This window comes from Miniopterus natalensis, chromosome 18 (assembly GCF_054644295.1).
Source record: "Miniopterus natalensis isolate mMinNat1 chromosome 18, mMinNat1.hap1, whole genome shotgun sequence".
Lineage (NCBI taxonomy): Eukaryota > Metazoa > Chordata > Mammalia > Chiroptera > Miniopteridae > Miniopterus > Miniopterus natalensis.
In genome coordinates, this window is record NC_142098.1 from 11323653 (window position 1) to 11345838 (window position 22186).

Genomic DNA, 22186 nt, shown 5'->3' on the forward strand with positions numbered 1-22186 from the left:
AATACGGGCCTTTATTATTTTATAAAACAACTAGTCTCATCAGGGTAGAGAAGTTCTTCAATGGTCAATGCATCAGCTGAATGGTGTCCTCATGGACTAGGAATCCCTGGCACGATGGTAGCGTATGTCATCCCTCAAGGTGGTAACATAGCTGCCACAGCTCCAGCCATCATTTCCTATAGATGCAAAGCATGACAACCTTACACTTCCTAACCCTAACCCTCATCTCCGCCATATTTTAAGTATTTAGCCTCTCTGATTTGCTCTTGGTACTAACTAGTGGAATTCCTGCTCTTGGCTTCGAGGATTAAAGACTCTTCCAAGTGTTGGTGAAAAACAATTGTAGAAAGATAAGTAGAAAAAGTATCTTTCTTTGCAACTGCAAAAAGTTAGGCATTCCTCAACATCACAAAACTCCTTTTGCAAATGTTAGATAGGACAAGGGTCTCAAAGTCTGGACAGTTCTAAATGTTGTGGGGTTTTTTTGCCAAATGTTAAAATATAGTGCAGTATTTTGCAGATGCAACAATGAACAGGATGAGCTGACAGGAACTCAAATGGAAAAAAGTAGCCAACTGCAAAGAAGAAATCAACATGTAATTGACCAAATAGTGTATATAAGCAACCGCTAAGCCTCCCTCTGGGAGACAGAACTTTCCATGGGAGGCCTCTATCTCCTTGACTCGCTGCAAGTAAATAAATCTACCTTGGAACAACCATGTCTTTTTTTCTTTTTAAATAACTTTATTTGTGACACTATTACAGATGTCCCCATTTCCTCCCCCACCTTAGCCCACCTCCCCCCAGCCCCTGCCCCCCATTCCGTCTGGTCATCACCACACTGTTGTCTGTGTCCAGGAGTTATGCATATGTGTTCTTTGGTATTTTTTTAAATAGAGCACCCCAAGTGGCACAAATATTCTTTGTAGGCCACAGGGGCCTCAGAGACCATTGGCACATCTTGAGAAAGGAAACTTTAACCTTACAAACCTGTAATTCTGATTTGTTGTCTTACTTAGTAATTTATTACCCTGGGACTAATACTTAACTTGGCATGTAGATTATGAAAGGGATAAATATTTGCGAAATTTTTCTTTGTTAAACCAGAAGAATGTTATTACCTCCCCCTCTTCTCCCACATGGATGGAGGGGAAAACAAAACATAGACACTGTTATGAATTACGATTCTGCTTTAGACTGAGTTTGAGAGTCAGATTCCATGTCTGTGAATGCCTCTGCACAAGGCCACACTTTGTGGGAGGCAGGAACGGGAGGTTTCTTTCCCCTGCACTATAGCAGCCCCCCTTATTGAAGGGGGGTACTTCCAAAGCCCCCACTGGATGCCCGAAACTGTTACCAGGCGGGGGCCGGCCAGGAGCAGGTCTGCCCAGGCTGGTCTGTAGTGTGTGGTACCTTGACTTTCGTGTAAGAAAGATTTTGTAACACGAGTCCAGATGGGTTTGAGAGTATGTTTATTAACGCTGGGGACAGTGAAACAAAGGAAGAAATTAGGGCAGAAGAGACAACAGGGGAGAGCCCAGGCGGTTCTCTGCTTTGGCTCCCTAGCAACGTTATGGGAAAGAAGTGAGCCTTTTGACCCAGTGATTCCACTCCTAGGAATGTATCCCAAGAATCCTGAAACAGCAGTCAGAAAGAATATATGTACCCCTGTGTTCATAGCAGCAGAGTTTACAATAGCTAAGATCTGGAAGCAGCCCAAGTGCCCCTCAGCAGCTGAGTGGATAAAAAGCTGTGGGACATTCACACCATGGAATACGACGCAGCTGTAAAGAAGGAGGATCTCGTACCCTTTGGGACAGCATGGAGGGACCTGGAGAGTATTATGCTAAGTGAAATAAGGCAGGCAGAGAAAGACAAACATCACATGATCTCGCATATACGTGGACTCTAAAGAGCTTAATAAACTGATGGACAGAATAGATTCAATGACATGGAAGCATAGATGAGACTGATGAATGTCAGAGGGATGGAGGAGGGCAGGTGGGGGAGGGGGAGAGAGCAGCCAAAGAATTTCTATGCATATATGCACAACCCAGGGACACTGACGATGGTGGGGAGAGGGACTGGGGAGGGGGGTGGGGCGGGGTGGAACAGGTCATTGGGGAGTAAAAGGGACATCTGTAATATTTTAAACAAAAATAAAATTTAAAAATTAAAAGAAAAAAAGAAGTGAGCCAAGGCGGGGCTGCCATAGCTCACTGGGAGGTGAAGGTCACAGTGATAGAAGTGAGCCTGGGCGGGCTGCGTTAGCTCGCTGGGAAGTCAGAGAAAAGGGGTGTTGGAGGCAGGATCGGGGGTGAGCCCAGGATAAGCTGCCTCTGGCCACTGCTCCCCTGGCTGCAAGTCTCGTGGGGACCCTTAGAAATTAGGAAGAAATAAAGAGTTCATGCCCAGGAAGGGGCCTGGCGTGCTCTAGAGCGAGCCCACATTGAGTCTTTGTCCTGAGGGCTTTTTCTCCATCTTTTTCTCTGCAGGCCAGACTCTTAGGGGAGGGTTTCAGTAGAATATTCATCAGCTTTCCAGGTGCATTTTTAATATGCTGAGGCATCAAAATGAGTGTAGAGGGCAGTTTTGATTAATTCTTTGGTCTGTATTACTGTTTTACTTTTGTCTTAGGTCTGTCTGGCTTTACTGGGGTTTTTATTATTTGTTCCCAATTTCATCTGTCCTTGGGTTTGGCTGGCACAAATGGCATTAATTAGATCTTTCTTCTCTATTTTCCCAGCCCAGGGGACTTAAGCTGTGTATTAGCTGGTTCAGGAGAAGGGTGTAAGTCATTTGCTCTCGAGTGTCCTTGGTTGGGGAAGATTAGGTCTTGCAGTTCATAAGCCTGCTGCAAGCTGCACAAACTGTTTGGCCTTGTTTGATTGCCTCAGTTTCCCCATTCCACTTGCCCAGGGATTTTCCCAGCTTCTTACTGTTCTGCTACAAAACCACGGGTAGTACCAAATCCTGTGTATACTATGTTTTTTCCTATTATACATATGTATAATGTTTAGTTTATAAATTGGGCAGCATAAGAGTTTAACAATAACTAATTTAAAAAAATAGAACAATTATAATTGTACTCTAATAAAAGTTAGGTGATGCAGTCTCTCTCTCACAGTATCTCCCTGTACTGTACTCACCTTTCTTGTGATGTGAGATGACAAAACACCTACGTGATGAGATGAGGTGAGGTGAATGGCACAGGCGTTGTGACTTAGCTACAGGTGACACTCTGACTATACACAACAAGCACTTTACGGCTTTTCTCTGGCATACCCGAATCGCCAGCGTCACTCTCGTGCTTTGGGGCCATTATTAAGTAACGTAAGGATGCCCTGAACATAGGCCCTGTGAGACCACACAGTCCACCTGATAACCGAGACGGCTCCTAAGTGACTATTGGGCAGGTAGCGTATAAAGTGTGGACACTGTGGACAAAGGGATGATTCATGTACCGGGCGGGACGGAGCAGGAAGGCAGATTTCATCAGATCACTCAGAATGACGGGCAATTTAAACCTTAAAAATTGTTTATTTCTGGAATTTTCCATTTAATATTTTTGGGCTGTGGGTAACTAAAACCGTAAAAACCAAAACTGCAGATAAGGGGGACTATTTACTTTAAAAAAAAAATTTTTTTTTCGTTTTTATTGATTTCAGAGAGAGGAAAGAAGATGGAGACAGATAGAAACATCAATAATTAGTCATTGATTGGCTGCCTCTTGCACACCCCCTACTGGGAATCAAGCCTGTGACCTCCTGGTTCACGGGTTGCTGCTCAACCAGTGAGCCATGGACGCTGGGCTTGGGCTTTAAGAGCAAAAACGTTTTACCTCAGAAGCCTCCCAGTCACTCTCCAGTGACTTCCTCTCACATCTTCTCCGCCAAGAGCGTGTCACAGCCCTTTCTAGAACCAGTCACCAACAAGGAAACTAGGGAGCTATGACTGGCTTAGTAGACCACTTTTCCTGAGCACATGGCTGGAGCTAATAAACAAGCAAATAAAATCAGGGTTCTGCCTACAAAGAAGAAGGAAACTGGATTTGCTTATTTAGAAAGTGGATTGCTAGTCCTGCTGCTAGTTCCACAGTCATCCTGCACCAGCTGCCAGCTGCAGGGCTGCTGCTGTAGGTGCCCTGTGCCAGCTGCCAGCTGCAGGGCTGCAGGGCTGCTGCTGTGGTTGCCCTGTGCCAGCTGCCAGCTGCAGGGCTGCTGCTGTGGTTGCCCTGTGCCAGCTGCCAGCTGCAGGGCTGCAGGGCTGCTGCTGTGGTTGCCCTGTGCCAGCTGCCAGCTGCAGGGCTGCAGGGCTGCTGCTGTGGTTGCCCTGTGCCAGCTGCCAGCTGCAGGGCTGCAGGGCTGCTGCTGTGGTTGCCCTGTGCCAGCTGCTAGCTGCCAGCTGCGGGGCTGCTGCTGTAGTTGCCCTGTGCCAGCTGCTAGCTGCAGGGCTGCAGGGCTGCGGCTGTAGCTGTCCTGTGCCAGCCTGGCACTTTGGTTCTGCTTTTCTGCTTTAGGTTGAAGAAATCCACTCAGGCCCCTTAGAGTGGGAGCCTCTGGGGCATGGGGGGGGGGCTTCTGAGTGAGGGAAGCGCCTGCCCACATCCCTCAAGGGGAAAGTACCTAAGCTTGACTGCCTGCATATCTTTGAGGCTTTCTTACCCATCAGGCTTCTATTTACAAGTTACTGAAACCCAAACTGGGTTAAGCACAAGGGCATTTATTGGTTCTTATAACGGGAAAGTCCCGGTGGACTCTGGATTTCAGGTATGGCTGCAGCCAGGTGTTCAGACACACTGAGGACAGTGGCCCTCTCCCTGTCTCACTCCTGCTTCCCTCAATACTGAGTTCCTCTTCAGCGGTTCCAGTGTAGCCAAGGCCGTGGCGGAACAAAAACTCGGTGTCCCAGGACTTCCAGCACAGGTCCTGCGGCTGCCTCTGACTGACTGACTTTACCTGAATGACTTTACCAGAGCTGGAAAATGGGGTTGGCCCATCCAAAGCAGCACTAAGAGAGGCGAAGGATGGTTCCCAAAGAAAACTGAGAAGGGGAAATGGATGCCCATCATGTTAATATACCTCAGATAGAGAGAGAGCGCGACGACCCCTGGGAGCACTAACCTGTCCTGTTTTATCTCTAAGAGCAGCTCAGCTGCTAGCAGGGCGACAGGGGCCAAACTGGGTTGGGGGGGTCGGGAAAGGCGTCTAGGAAAAGTCAACTTTGGAAGCTGAGTCCTGAGGGATAAAAAACAATGTTCCAAGCAAAGGAAACTGCAAGGGCAAAATACCTGAGGCAAATGAGTACTTGATGGCTGGGTGGATGGACGGCTGCAGGAATGAATGAGCCAGTGCCTGCAGACGGGACTGTGGAGGGAGCTCCATCTTCCTACTGGGGAGGAACCCACGAGCCCTGGTAGCAATGGGGGAGCTGGGGTTGGACTGCAGACCTCACCGTGGAAGTGGGGAGTGCAGACAGGGCCTGAGAGGAGAAGGGGATGGGGGTGGACTTCTCTAGAGACCATGCCCCACCTCCCTCCCTCCCTGGGCTCTCTGGGCTGCCTGGAAACCCTCCCCCAGTCTAAAGCTTCCTCTCTAATCTCTCTCACTCTCCCATCTCATTCTCACTTCCTCTTTTCTGTTTTTCATACACATAAAGCTTGACCCCACCTCAGGGCCTTGATGCTTGCTGGTGCCTGGAACACCCTTCCCCAAGGACTTTTCTTAGCAATCAGGTCTCAGCCAAGTACCCCCTCCTCAGTGCAGCCCTCCCTGCCCACCCCACTGAATTCCCCATGCCCCCGGTCCTGCAACCCTTCCTGATCACACCACCCTGCTTCACTTCCTTTCTCTGAAACTTCGATGTTTGTGAGCCTGTTTGCCGTCACAGCTGTCACCCCTGTGCCCAGCTGTGTCACCCACACACAGCTATGGTGCAGGTCAGCATAAGCCCTGACCCAGAGTAGGTACTCAGAGAGCTCGAGATCCAGCAGCCCGGAGTCCTGCAGTGCCAAGAACCTAATTCTGGCTATGCTGTTCTTCCTATCGGGGCAACGCCCTCTGTGTGCCTCAGTTCCCTCCTCTGTTAAATGGGCATAATAACAGACACAACTTCTGAAGACAACCTCTCTAAGGCATGTGGAGCACATGGAGCTTAGATTACAGTAGGTGCCCTATGAAAGTCAGCACTAAGTTAGTATTATCACCAGCCAGGGTTATCGTGAAGTCTTTTGGAGGAAGTTTGGGTACGGTCGTTACATGCCCACAACTCTCCAGTGTCCAGATTCCATCCATGACTGTGCTTCCTGGCTGTATGACCTTGTTCACATGACTTCCCTGCTCTGGGGCTCTCTTTCTGTGAAATGGGACTCACTGGAGCACCACCAAGCTTCTCCACTCCCCCGACACACACACACACACACACACACACACACACACACTCTCGCACATACAGCTGTGGTGCAGGTTTAATGAGCTCATGCAGATAAATGTGCCTGGAGTTGGGCTCCAGGCAACAAATGAAAATTGATTTATGATGTAATTTGTTCAGCCAACTACAATCTAGAGAGGGGTTTCTTGGCAGGACATGTGTCTTCACCAATGGCCTGGATCTGGCTTTACCTCTAACTCTTCCCCACCTTACTTCAGCTCTCTGGGATCAACTAGGGGCTGTCCCCTGCATGTGGCTTGCCCCAAGGTGCTCCCTGCCTTGCTCACGCTGTCCCATAACTCTGGAATGGGCACCTGCAGCCAGGGGAACTGGGGGTGGTGTGGGGTAGACTGGATCAGAAATTCCCTGCCCCTGAGCCAGACACCTCCCTCTCTCTCTCTCTCTCTCACTCTCTCCCTCTCTCTTTCAAAGTCTCTCAGAGGTCAGTGGTCTCAACGCTTTAGATCACTGGGGGATGGAAGACAGAGACTTTGGAAAGCTGGTTTTTCAAATTTAGACTTTGGCATTTATTTGTTTGTTTGTTTGTTTCACAAACTGGTAAAGTGTGCGACAAAAATGTGAAATCTGATATAGTGTTCTTGCTTTTTAAAAAAATATGTATCTTTATTGTCTTCAGAGAGAGGAAGGGAGAGGGAGAGAGAGAGAGAAACATCAGTGATGAGATAGTCATTGATCGGCTGCCTCCAGCACACCCCCGACTGGGGATTGAGCTGCAACCCGGGCATGTGCCCTGACCGGGAATCGAACCTCAATCTCCTGGATCCTAGGTCAATGCTCAAATGCTGAGCCACGCCGGCTGGGCTAGTGTTCTTGCTTTTGAAAAATATTTGCAAGTAAGGACATGGAAAATAAAATTACTAAACAAAAAAGTATTGCTACCCAATTTTAAAAAATGGGCAAAAGGCCTGAAAAGACACTTCACCGAAGAAGCTATACAGATGGCAAATAAGCATAGGAAAAGATGCTTCACATCATATGTCACCAGAGAAATGCAAATTCAAAGCACAATGAGATACCACTACACACCTATTAGAATGGCGGAAGTCCCAAACCGGCCAGGATGTGGAGCCACAGGAACTCGCACTCAGTGCTGGGGGGTGCAAAAACGGCACAGCCATTCTGGAAGCCAGCCTGCTCATTTCTTTCAAAACTCAACATTCTCTTACCGTACAGTCCAGCAATCACACCCGTAGCAGCTTTATTCATAATTACCAAAACTTGGGAGTAAAAGCAAGATATCCTTCGGTAGGTGACTGGGTTGACAAACTGTGGTACGTGCAGACAGTGGAACACTATGCAGCGCAAAAACAGAGACAGCTATCAAGTTTTGAAAAGACTTAAATGCATTTTACTAAGTGAAAGAAGCCAATCTGGAAAAGCAACATTCGGTATGACCCCAGCTATACGACACCCTGGGAAAGGTGAGACTAAAGAGACAGTAAAAAGATCAATGGTTGCCAAGTGACAGCGGGCTGAACAGAGCACAGAGGATTAACTTCCCCATCTGTGCCTGTCCACGGCACACTCTCCAGCTCTCTGCTCCAGATGTTTTTAATGCAAAACCATGATGTTTTTCATCAAGTAAAATGTGTTCATTGTGAAGGAATATTTTATGGGTGCAACCCTTCCCCTTTTTTCTACAGCACTGCTCAAGTAGACACATGTCATTATATGTTCGTCTAGGCCAACAGAATGTACAGCACCAACAGTGAACCCTAATGTCATGTGGACTCGGATGCTGCTGCTGTACCCACGTAGGTTCACCCACTGTGACAGATGAACCACTCTGGAGTGAGGTGTTAATAGTGGGGGAGCTGTGCCTGGGCCTGGGCCTGGGCCTGCGCCTGGGCCTGGGCCTGGGCCTGCGCCTGCGCCTGTGTCGGGACAGGGAAAGTATGAGAACTCTCTGTACTTTTCCCTCAATTTTGCTATGACTCTAAAACTGCTCTAAAAATAAGATGTATTAATTAAAAAATAAAAAGCATTGCTACCAACCACAGTGGCTGTCAAAATTTCTTGATTCTAAGAAGGTCACCTCACATCATAACTCAGGATGAACACGTGACCACAATAAAAGCTTCCCAAAACAATGACACCATGCTGCCACCTGAGACCACCTCTGACACTCTGAAAATGTTCTTCTCTTCTGCTCGATTTCATTAAAACGTGAAATGCTTGTCAAGACCTACTTCACTGATCTCGTGAGTCACTAATCTGTCGCTACTCACAGTATGTGAAGCTCTAATTACACTCCAGAAAGGATGTTTCCACACCAGAAAAAAGTGGAAGGGCTGCACCCATAAAATATTCCTTCACAGTGAACACATTTTACTTGATGAAAAACATCATAGTTTTGCATTAAAAACATCTGGAGCAGAGAGCTGGAGAGTGTGCCATGGATAGGCACAGATGGGGAAGTTAATTCTATGGAACTAATCTCATTCATTCATTCATTCATTCACTCATTCAGCAAATTTGTGTGTGGTGCTGGGGCATTGGCTGCAGTGGTGAGCAGGAGCCAGCTCACACCAGCTGGCAAGAGCCCACTGTTAAAATTTCAGGAATTTTGGTCTAAATCACATTGGTGGCTTGAAATCAGCTGTGGTGGGAGATTTACAACATGGAAATCAGCAAATGCTGTAAATCAGTGAATCCCCCCTCCCCTCACCTTACCCTGCAGCCAGTTGTTAAACATTCATGAGCAAGACCAGGTCTTTGCCCTGCCTGATAGAACTTGTGTTCTAAAGGGAGAGGGAGGCATAGTTTCCTGAAATAACCACAAATGTAAGTGAAAAGATGATAAACGCTATTAAGGAAAGGTATAGGAATCCATGATAACACAACATTGGGGTTCCAAGAAGGCTTCTCCGAGAAAACCTAAGCAGAAACTTGAATAATGAGAGGATTTAACTAGATAAAAAAATGCAGGGAAAAGTATTTCAGGGAGAAGGAATAGCATGTGTGAGAGCCCTGTATCAGGAAAGAGAATGGTGAGTCTGTGGGTGCAGCTGTGGTGGGGAGCGAGCGGGAGCAGAGGGGGATGGGAGGGGAGGTGGGAGGGCCCTGGGCAGGGAGGGGAGGAGGGAGGGGAGGAAGGAGGGGAGGCGGAGGGGGGGGCATTTGGTTTCCATGCCAGAGCAAGTCACGCGAGGTGCTCCCAGGCTGCGTGGGCGATGTCCTCGGAAATGCCACTCTCACAGCTCCCCCCATCGGATTCTGTAAAGTAGATTTACGATCCGGGTTGTGCACAGCTGCAGGGAGAGAAGACATCTCGGTCTCTTCCCGGTGAGCCTTCCATGAATGATGAAAACTTGCATTTTAAAATTCAACCTCTGGGAGGTCAGAAGTCACCATAATGAGCAAAAAACATTTTGCTGGTACAATGGAGAAAGGATTAAACTGATTTTACTCGAAAACAGTGAAGTAAGGAGCATGCATGGCTTTTCCTGTAGCCTAAGGCGAGGTTTGAGGCAATGTCGGGAGGGTGTAAGTGTGGGAGCTGGTCACCCCACACCAGGCAGATGAGAGGGGAGCCAGGGTATCCGACAAGGAGCTGGGGGAGAAAAGCCACGGACATGGGCAGCTGCTTCTAGTGTTTGCTGGTCTTGACATGGGAGAGAGGGAACCAATGCACCTGTGACCACAGGGGGCGGAACGGGGCTGTTTAGGTGGCAACTTAAATGGGGGCTTCCCGCCCAAAATGAAGAAAGTCCGGCTCTGAAGTGATAAGAATTTGGTGGGTGTATCGATCAAGATGCTGTCACATAACCGGCACTGTAACCAAGTGTTCAAAAGTTCATGCCAAGCCCGGCCAGGCGTGGCTCAGTGGTGAGCATTGACCTAGGATCCAGGCGATCAGGATTCGATTCCCGGTCAGGGCACATGCTCGAGGTGCGGGTTCGATCCCCAGTCAGGGGCGTGCAGGAGGCAGCCGATCAATGACTCTCATTATTGATGTTTCTATCTTTCTCTCTCTCTCTCTCTCCCTTCCTCCTTCTGAAATCAATAAAGATATATTTAAAAAAAAAAAAAAAGTTCATGCCAAGTTCCAGTTCTGGGTCCAAGGAGTAAACACATGCCATCCTTTCTTTCCCATTGAACACAACTCTAAAATCTGAACGGAAAAAAGAAGAAATCCGGACAGGATTCATGGCCCACCTATTTGAAAATTCTGAAAAGTAATTGCGATAGGTGGCCCAGAGAATAAGAATTCGATGTATCGCTGTGAGAAATAAATTTCTGTTGTTTATGAGCTACCCAGTATCAGGCGTTTTGTTATAGCAGCCGAATGGACTAAGAGTGCACTAAGACGTCATTTCATATTCACTCTGCCCTCTGCAGCCACCTCATTTGGTCATAGATATTTGATGAGAATTGAAGCAATGATGAGTTGGCCATTTTATTGCGTTCCTGTATCTCCTGACCTGAATTCAACACAGTCCAAACCCCAGAAGGGAGGACTGTGGTGCAGAGAGAAATCTAGGGGAAGCCTGGTTCCAGAAGCAGGGAAGGGGATTCCTAAAGCTCAGAGAGAGCGGGGAAATTCTCCTTTTCTCTTGCAGGGAAGGCCGCAGGGACAGCCATGACATCAACAGAGCCTGGGCAGAAGCTAAAGCTGTGAGGGGGAGAGACCTCTCTCTGCAATCAGTGGAGCCCTGGCATGGCCAATCCTTACTGCCTTTTCCCCTCTCTCTGTTGTCTTATCTCTAGATGGTCCTAGAGGCGAATACATGGAGATTTGGGGACAGTGGTGCCGGCCAGGGTCCAGCCCCAGGGGTCCAGGGGTCCCCAAAGGTGTGGACAGCGTCGACGAAGAATGAAAGACGCGGAGACAGCGTTCAGATCATCAGCACAATCAGGTTCTCTCTCTTTTATTGCCTTTTTTCAACTGTATTTATACTACTTGACTTTATTACTGGTTAAACAACAAGACATCATGCTTCATTCTGGTTTCTGTTTTAACCTTTTACAGCTCCTTATTTAATGGTTAAACTTTCTTATCTGACCTTTGCTAAAGAATTTATCACTGTTTAGCTATGCTGATTTTAATCTTACCTATTGTCTATGTTTCCATTGTCTATTCTAAAAATTAATCTCTTTATATTATCCTGAGGGCTAGTTTGTTATTTCTATTCTAAAGTTACCATTCTATTACTTTTACCCTTAAGCTATAAGGCGATAACTAAGGCGGATTTTCCTAAGCAAAAGTTATGCAACTCAAGCGTGATTATTTCTAGGCAGGTGATTAACCGCCTGTCTGGCACCTAGCCTTAGCCTCTTCCCTGACAGTCCCTGCAGCTATCTATCAGTTAGGGGAACTGCCTGCAGAGTTTGCAATGGTATTTTCCGAGCAGAGACTTTTTTTACCTTTTCTAACAGGCACCAAGAAGCTTGGGATATCCCGTACCCGTGTATGTTTGCCTTTGTACATGACTATCCTGTATCCATCCTCCTTGTAATATCCTGTGTATGGCAAAGATATAGGTGTAGTTTGAAACAACCGTAGTCCTAGGCTTCTTTTTTCCTTGTGGTGGTTCCCATAATTTTCCCCTAATATAAACTTTCCCCAGTATTATATTCCTTAGTGGGGACTTACTAGTGGTTTCTCTGGGAGTAGCCCTGCGCCGCCGAGTCAGCAGGGGGCTGGACCCAGGCCTTTCCCCCGGTGGGGAACTTCCTGTGGTAGGGGGCCTAACAAGCCCTAAACTTTCTGCTGACATTCTGAGTCTGAGTTCCTCATAAGCGCCACATGATATTTCTGTACTACTTGGGGCTTTTACTGAATCATTGTCTTTTCCAGTCCCACCCAATCCCCCTGCTAGGGAAAAGTTTTCAGCTGGGGCAATACCCTTTTCTGGTGCAGTGACTCGGGTAAGGAAGGGGAACAAGCATAGAAAGAGGGATATGCCATATACACCAAGTCCCATGGAGCATTTGCTGTGCAGATGTCTACTCCCTGAGGCAACTGTGTCAAGCAGCAAGGACGGAATGGCTTCCGGCAGAGTGGCACACTCGAAGAGGGCAAGGAAGCGTCACACCCTTTCCCTCTACCTTGCCTTATGCATCTCTTCCATCTTGCTGTTCCTGAGTTATATATATCCTTTTATAATAAATCAGTAACCTATGAAGTAAAATGTTTTTCTAAGTTCTGCGAGCCACTCTAGAAAACTAATTGGACCAAAAAAGGGGGTTGTTGGAACTTCCAGTTTATAGCTAGTAGATCATAAGTACAACCTGGACTTGCAATTGGCATCCTAAGGGGGAGCAGTCTTGTAGAATTGAGCCCTTAACCTGAGGAATTTGATGCTACTTCTGAGTAGATAGTGTCAGAATTGTTGAATTGAAGGTCACCCAGCTGATGTTGAAGAATTACTTGGTGTGTGGGGGGGAAAACCACATGTCAGGATTGGGTGCAGTATCTCACCATATATTTTAGCTTGATTGAGATCTTCATTTCTTCATATGGCTTCCAGTTACTGTCTAGTGTTTTTCCGTTCCATCTTGCAGAACCGCCTTAAACATTTCTTGCAGGATATATCTAGTGGTAATAAACTCAGTTTTTCTTTTTTTAATCTAAGAATGTCTTAATTTTTCACTTTTGAAAGACAGTCATTGAATATAGAGTTCTTGGTTGACAATTTTTTTCTCTTAGCACTTTGAATGTATCAGTTCATTGCCTATGTCTTCCAAAGTTTCTGATGAGAAATTTGCTGATAATCTTATTGATAATCTTGTATGTGATGAGTCACTTCTCTCTTGGTACTTTCAAGATTCTATCTTTTTGTCTTTGGTTTTTGAAAGTTTGATTATAATGTGTTCCAGTGTAAGACTCTTTGAGTTCATCTTACTTGGAGTTTGTTGGGCTTCTTAGATGTTTATACTGATAGCTTTAATCAAATTTGGGATTTTTTTCAGTCATTATTTCTTTGCTGATACCTTTTATTTTAATATTTGTTCACTTGTCAATCTTTTTTCTTTCTCCTCTTCAGACTCAATAATTTCCATTGTCCTATTTTAAAGTTCACTGATTCTTTCTTCTGTCTGTACAAATATGCTATTAAATTCCTCTAGTGAATTGTTTTTATTTCAGTTATTGTAAGTTTTAGTTCCAGAATTTCTTTGGGGTTTCACTTAGGGTTTTATGTCTTTATTGACTTTTGCATTTTGTTCATACATCATTTTGTTGACTTTTTCCACATATACTTTTAGTTGTTTGAGCATCTTTCAGACAGTTGTTTTAAAGTCTTTGTCTATTAAATATGCTACCAGGTAATTTTCAGGGACAGTTTCTATTGCTTTATTTTTTTCCTTTGAATGGGTCATGTTTTCCTGTTTCTTTGTATGCCTTGTGATTTTTTTTGTTTGTTTTGTTATTGTTGTTGAAAACTGGACATTTGAATATAAAATGGGGTAAACTCAGCAAATCAGATTTCCCCCCATCCTCAAGGTTTGCTATTTTTTTTAATTGCTTTTTCATTGTTGTGGGCCATCTCTGTGCCAAGGAGCAGCCTTGTGTGTAAATTTAAGGTCTTCTGTGATCTTTTCTGAGCCCAGACAATACCCTGGGTATTCATGGTCACTTCCTAATTTTCTCTGTATATGCAGTGTTTTTGAATACCCTAGTCTTTACTACCCAGCTCCCAAAAAGAGGGGAAAAAATAACAACAAAGGAGGGGGAACAGGGCACCACCCTTTAAATCTCCTGGAAGTCACTTCAGCTGGAGGGAGAGGGACTTATAATGAGGGAAGGTGCAACATCATTAACTGCCTGCCTTTTTTGTCTTCGACTCTGTGATTAGAAGCAGCAGTGATCAGAGCACAGATCCTTAATATTTGGAGGGCAAGATGCTTTTTGCCCACCCTGGTCCTGAGGATGTATGCAAGCTGCTCCAGGAACACATTCACAGCTGCTTGCCACAGGGCTGGGTTTGGGGGACGAGTAGCTGCTACTGTGTGTGCTAAGAGCAAGAGCTGACTGAAATTAACCAAAATTTACCATCCAAGCCTTGTCCTGGAAGTTGTCAGCCCTCAATAGACCCTGGAGTACTTCAGTAGGCTCCCCACCAATTTCATTTCTAAGAGATATCATGATAAATTAGTGAATGCCAAAGATCTCTGTGAGATCACTACTCTTATTACTGTTTTGACTTCACTAGCCACTTAGTAACCATGCCCACCTTATCTTCGGCATATACATGCCACCACGTCCCTACCACCCCTGGGTCTCATTATACTTATTGCACTTAGAGATCCCTGTTCAATAGCAGACAATTCCACTAGAATTTCTGACCACAAGAGCTCTTCAAGGTTGCCAGGACCTCCCCTCACAAATTTATTTCTGATAGCTACATGATAGTTAATAATAGTGATATCACCGCATCCTCTTGACCCTCCCAGTGTATGTGGATAAGCAAGTCTTAAGTGACAAAGCTATCCAGTGTTCGAACCTCCCTCAGCCTATGTGTTTTTTGCCTCAGCTTTATTGAGGTATAATTGACAAATAAAAATTATATATAATTAAGGTGTACAATATGATGTTTTGCTAGATGCATACATTGTGAAATGATTACCAAATCAAGCTAATTTACAATGCCATCACTTCACACAATTATCATTTCCTCTCCCTCTGTGGTGAGTACACTTAAAAATCTACCCTCTTAGCAAATTTCAATATTACTGTAATACATACAGTATTATTAACTATAGTCACTGTGCTGTACATTAGGACTTCAGAACTTATTCATCTTGTGTAACTGAAACTTTGTGCCCTTTGACCAGTATCTCTTCATTTTCCCCACCCACTCCCCAAGCTCCTGGCAACCACCACCTACCTACTTTATGCTTTATGAGTCTGACATTTTTAGATTCCACTTACGAGTGATATCATGCAGTATTTGTCTTTCTGTGTCTAGCTTACTTTATTTAGCACAGTGTCCCCCAAGTCCTAAACCTTTAGAGAGCTAGCTTCCTCTGTAGCCGGGGTCAGCACATTCCTACCACAGGCTGTTTTTACTGGGCCTGCTGTCTAAAAATGTTTTTTTATATTTTTTTAATTGAAATAAAATCAAAAGAAGAAGAATGTTTTGTGACATGTAAAAATGATATGAAATTCAAATCTTAGTGTTTGCAAACCTTTATTAGAACACAGCTGTGCTCATTCATTTATAAATTGTCTTTGGCTGCTTTTCTGCTACAATTGGAAAGTTGAATAGTTTTAACTGGCACTGGCCTGTAAAACCTAAAGCATCTACCCTCTAGCCTTTTATAGGAAGTTTGCTGGCTCATGATCTACAATATACCAAGAACTTCTGACATTCCAACCTAGAATAGGTCACCTTGGGGCCCATGTATCAGTCAACCAAACAAACTGTCAGGGCCATTCTTAGCCCCTCAACCACAAGTATTGAATCCAGAATCTCTGCTTAGTGAGCCAGTATCAATAAATTTGGCTTGCTCTAGCTTTTTATTCTTTCACCTGATTCCACACCCTTAAGATCTATTTCCACAGATATTTTCTAGTTTTATATTGATATAAACTGGCAGACAGAAATTGGTGATTGTTTTGATGTTACATTGCACCTCTTCATGGGTCATATTTTGTACCTCACCCTTTGCATTCTGTTGAGACTTAAGTCTAGTTATAAGTCTTATGAGCAAGAAGAAATGGTAAGAATAGGTCCTGAGAAGCATCTGCAGGGTCTTGCCAGGCAGCTACCTTAGGGAAGGCCATTACAATTTCTTTAGGCAAGAAGAGACCAGCCTCCTCAGACAAGGGTGCGGGCTGCTTCTATGAACAAAGAAAATTCAGCAGAATTGAGGGGGTTTAGGTTCCTTATTAGAATCTGCTGATATGTCCCCATCCTTACTTTCAGGACTCTATTCCTCCCCAAACAATACCATAACTTTAACAACTGAGACCCTGTGAGGTTGGAAGTTCCATTTGTGTTGTAGCCATCACCCACAGGATTTGACTTGAGTTTGGTTTGCAGATCTCGCAGCCTTGGGAAATCAGTTTTGTTTAGTGCAGTCCCAGAAGCTTTCAAGTTCCTTATACAGATCTTGAGCCGGAAAGTTAAAACTCTGAGCTCACCGTTTTCTTTCCCCAAGTTTTCACCACAATTAGAAACAACCAACCAACCCCATTACACTTTATTTTCATTCAGTTGTTCTATGGAAGCAAATACTTGGTCACCCAGAACCTCTCCTTCTGTAGGAATCCGATACAGGAAACTACTGGTAGTGATCTGAGTAACTGTTTTCCCACTTTAGGCCATGAACTATCAGTGTCGCCTTTACCACTGGAAACAGGGTCATGGATGACTCTAAGTCCAGTTAGAACAGGGAACCAGTTCCAGAAAAACCTAGAACTCATCCTTAAGATTCTATTCTTCTGGAACCACTCTGAGACTGAATTCTGTGTCAGCAAAGCAGAACCACTAATACACACACATACACACGCGCGCGCAAACACAATTTGTTACAGGAATTTGACCTTTCACAATTGTGGGAGCTGGTGAAGCTGCCTCTATAAGACAGTTAACTCTGTGCTTATGCTGGACCTCGACATCCACGGGACAGGCTGTCAGGAGGGAAGATGATGTAAGGTTGGGGAGACCAAGAGCAGTCTGAAACCTGCAAGCACAGACTGGAGCCCATGAATGTGCACTGACCCCCATGTTATTCTTTGAACCTTTGACCTTGGAGGTGCAGGTGTCCTGCTGAAACCAGGCCCCTCAGGATGGGGCTGGGGAAGCAAGGAGGGTCCAGGGAGAGGCCCAGCAGTTGCAGGCCTAGTTGCTGCCTTACGTGTAAGCCACAAAAGGCTGCTGCTCCAACTTCTACCCAGCAAATCTCCCATGAGAACATCTCTGTGGCCCTCCCAAACCATAAGCATACAGACATATAGGAAGGAGAGTTCTGGAAAATTTGGCTTCACCAAGATAAGTAGACACATTACAAAGCCAACTCAGAAGATGTTTCCAATTCTGTTTCATCTCCCACCAGCAGGAGCTGAAGCACATTCACTCATGAGCCTCCTTAGAAGCAAACATGCCCACTGAGGTAAGCATTAGAGGTCCCTCCCAATACACCAAGAAAAGCACAATGTGGCTTCATATGAGTAAATAAGGCTCCTTCCAGTTAATGTCATTTGGCCTCAATTCTTCCAGAATAAGAACCTTGTCAGTGTTGTACTCAGGAGGCTGGTCGCATTACAGGAGCCACTCCATTAGCTCTTGGCAAGAAACTCTCCCCTGATGTAAGAATGCAGGAGGAGGCTTCGAGTCAGACAGTTCACAACATATCAAAGTGTCTTATGCCAGAAGGGGTTTGGGCAGCAGGTAACAGCCTTTGGGGAGCACTAGGGGCACTATTGGAGAGATTTCTAGATGTCTTCTCTAGGTCGGAGACTCGGTGTCCTGTCCCCTGGAGGTCTCAACAGACCCCAGTATTGTTTCCCCAGATGGTATTCATGACTCAGCTCAAAGACTGTATTTCCCAGTTTCCTTTTGCAGATAGAGGTGGCCAATCAGAAGCAAGTAGAAGTCTTTGGGAGAGGGTCCTGGGAACTCTCTTTAAAAGGAGCTGAGTCACCTAGTGGTTCCTTTTGGCCACATTTTTCTTTCTTTAACCTTTTATTGATTGATTTTTAGAGAGAGGAAGGGAGGGAGAGAGAAAGAGAGACATCTATTTGTTGTTCCACTTTTATTGGTTGATTCTTGTATGTGCCCAGTTCAGGGATTGAACCTGCAGCCTTGGAGCATCGGGATGATGCTCTAACCAACTGAGCTCCCCGGCCAGGGCCCACCTTTTGCTTTTCCTTTTTTCCCCCCTGGAATGTGGCATTGTTATCAGGGAAATTGGGGTGCCCCTTTCCCCACTGAGTGCTGGGGGTGGAGTCCTTACAATATCTCAAGAAAAAGAATTTTCTGAGACTCTCAGAGGAGTGTGAGTGATTCTTATTTGTGTGGGATTAAATTCCTGAGTTTCTCAAGCCCCATTTCCCTTAGTCCAGTCACTGAAGTGTAGCTGGGGTTGCAGCAGAGCCAGAAGCAAAGCCGGCGTCCGGAGTTTGCTGCCCACGCTGGAGGCGGGTCCAGCTCGGTATCAGGCTGGCTGCGGCCCGGGAGTCCCGTGGGGGGAAGCCCACAGGGCCCACGGCAAATACAGGAAGCAAGATCGAGAAAGCCCCCCAAGCCGAGGGTCAAGCGCACATGCCAAGAGCAACCCAGAGAGCAAACTCCTTTGTTTTGGGGACTAAATATCCCAAATTCCATGCCCTTGCAGACGCCACACCCATTCTGGCCAATGACATGTTTCCAGGTATGACTGACAGACAAGTACCTTCCTGGCGTCACCCCAACTTTATTGGGGATGCGTCTATTCTCCTCCTTGTCCAGTCCCTTCCCCCAGGATCCGTGGGGAATAGACCAGTGGCTCCCTGGGGAGCGTAAAGCTTTAGCTTCCTGGTGACGCTGCCCAAATGACATGCCTATAATATTTGGCCTTCCCTGTGCTCCTTTCCTGTTATTAATAACTAGTTAATTACAATAGTATCAGCAGGGTGGCTGAGGCCTCTGCAGCCCCTTCATGACCTTCAGGATTAGAGCCACACGCTGAGGATGGCAGACCAGTAAGTCATTAGGAGTCTGGTCCCTTATGACACCAAGGAACCCCTTCCTCAGCCTTGGACTACACGCTCCAGAGTTCTGTTACGTGAGAGAGAAATAAGTCACCATCTTTAAGCAGCTGTTGTTTCTGGTTTAAGCCTCTTGCAGTTGCATACAGTTCCTGCTTCCAGAATTTTTGCTCTGTGAGATAATGAATTCCCTTCGTGGCAAGCTGTACTCCTCTTCACCAATATCCAGAAGACTGTAGTTTCCTGCCCTCTTGAACTCAAACATGGCCTTGTGATTTGCTTTGAACAATGAAATGTGAGCAGAAATGCTGTGTGTCCCTTCCTGGCAGAGGCTCCAAGTGCTTTATTCTCATTTCTTTCGGTTAGTTATAACCAGAAATGTTTCTCATGGCAGTTGCTCCATCATTTTAGGTTGCAACATCGCTCCCAGCTGACCTGTGATGAGCAGGCAGCGTGAGTGGGAAACACACTTTATTACTGTCAATTTTAAGCAAAAATAGGCTGGCTTGGTATAGGGAATTAGGAGCTGACAAGCTCTTTGGAAAGGCTAGTTGAGTGGGTTCTAGGCTACGACTTTGCAAATGAGTCCCAGAACATGCCTGTGAGGAAAACCTCACTCCTCCTGTGTCTCTCCTTTGCTCTCACGACTACCACACTCACAACACTTCCGATAGCAAATGTGTGGAGTTTTTCCCCCGCACCAAGCAATTCTCTGCCACACCAGCTGGGTGTCTTACACTTCAATTCAATCTGACACTAACTGCAGTTAGTGCAGAACCCACAGGTTAAAGGCTCAGTCCCATAAGACTGCACCCCACCACTTAGATGACAATTGCCACTAAGTCTCCAGGTTACCCACTCCTGTCCAACTCGGCTACACATTGGAGGCTCCCATGACTCCCCCTACCTTGGATTTGACTATTTGTTGGAACAGCTCACAGAATCAGGGAAACACATTTACCAGTTTATTATATAATAATGAATATGATAAAAGATACAGATGAGCAGCGGGATGAAGAGACACATAGGGTGAAGTCAGGAAGGGCCCCGAGCACAGGGGCTTCTGTCCCCGTGGAGTTTTGGTGTCACCTCCCAGTACATGGATGTGCCCACCAACCTAGAAGCTCTGCAAACCCCACGCTATTGGGATTTTATGGACGCTTCGTCCCATAGACACGATTGATCGCTAACTCAGTTCCCAGCCCCTCTCTCCCTGCTGGATGATGGAGGATGGGGCTGAAAGTGTTAAGCTTCTAATCATGGCCTGGTCTTTCTGGTGACCAGCCTTAATCCGGGACCCCACCAAACACTGCCTCCTTAGAACAAAAAGATGCTCCCGTCACCCAGGAAATTCGGGGGCATTGAAGAACTCTGCATCAGAGCTGGGGTCAAAGGCCAAAGAGTAGAACAAAAGGTGCTCCTGGTGCTCTTATCACTAGGAAATTACAGGGGGGTTAGGAACTAAGTGCCAGGAACTTGGAGCAAAACCCAGCATATATATTTTCTATTATTTCACAATAACCAAGCTGATCCACCCAGGGAGGCCCCATTGCGCATGGCACCTTCAGAATGCTGTTGCTCTGTCTCTGATCCATGACCAGAAAGCCTTCACCAACCAGGACATAATTGCTTTTTTGTTTTCAATTTTGTTATGTTTTGCACTGAGGCATAACTAACATGTGGTCAAGTACACAGATCTTTTTTTTTCCTTTTTACTGAATTTATTGGGGTGACGTTGATTAATAAAATGATATAGGTTTCAGGTGTACAATTCTATAATACCTCAGAAAATTAAAATTACAACTGCCTTATGACTGAGTGATTCCACTTATGGGAATATATCCTAAGAAACCCCTAATTTGAAAGAATGTATGCACCCTTATGTTCATTGCAACGTTATTTACAAACGACCCAGGTCTCAAGTGTACACTGCAGTCAGTTCTTAGTAATATATACATTCCCGTAATCTGCACCACTGTCAGGATACAGAGCATTTCAGTCCTTCAAGAACGTTTCCCTCATGCCCCATCCCCACAGTAGAGGCAACGGTTATTCTTTTTTGTTTTAATCTGCACCCAAAGATATGTTTTTTATTGGTTTTTAGAGAAAGAGAAGAAGGGAGAGAGGGAGAGAGATCTATCAGTTGCCTCCGGTACACGCCCTGACTGGGGATTGAACCTGCAACCCGGGGGGGCGCCCTGACCGGGAATCAAACCCACAACCTTCTGGTGCACTGGACAGCGCTGCAACCAACTGAGCCACCCGGCCGGGTGAGGCAGCTCTTGTTCTGACTTCTCTCACCCTCAGTTAGTTTTGCTTATTCCAGAACGTCACACAAGTGGAATTATAGAGTCTGCGCTCTTTTGTATCTGGCTCCTCTCACTCAGAACAAAGCTCTGGAGATTCGTCCACGTGTGGTGTGCACCAGTGGTCCCCCCTTTTGATTGCTGAGCAGAATTCTAAGGCACGCATGTGGCACAGTTTGTATCCACTCACCTATGCTGATGGAATTTGGGGGTTGTTTCCAGGTTTTATGCAATTATAAATATTGCTGCTACAAACTCTGTACAAGTCTTCGTGTGGACATCTGGTTTCCTTTCTCTTGGATGGATATGTACCACTTGAATTGCTGGGTCATATGTTAAGTTTACACTTACCTTTAAAAAAACTGATAGGCCCTAGCCAGTTTGCTCAGTGGTTAGTGTCAGCCCTCGGACTAAAGGTCCCAGGTTGGATTCCGGCCAAGGGCACGTACCTGGGTTGCAGGTTCGATCCCTGGCCCTGGTCTTTGTTTACCTGGGGGCTTTTGGCCACCCTAAATATCTTCTAACCATGGGATTGATAGTGGGGCCTTTGGAACACAGGCACCAGGCTCAACCTTGAAAGGGGCTGGAAACTAAGGTGACCGTGTGGGTGGCCAGTGATGTCTTTGTGACTGACCTCCCATAAAAGCTCTGGATGCCAAGGCTTGCAGGAGCTCCCTGGTTGGCAGTACCTCATGCGCGTTGTCACACAGTGTTACCAGAAGGTATCACTGTCCACGGCTCCACTGGGAAAGGACAACTTGAAGCTTCGTGCTTGGAATTTTCCTGGTCTCTG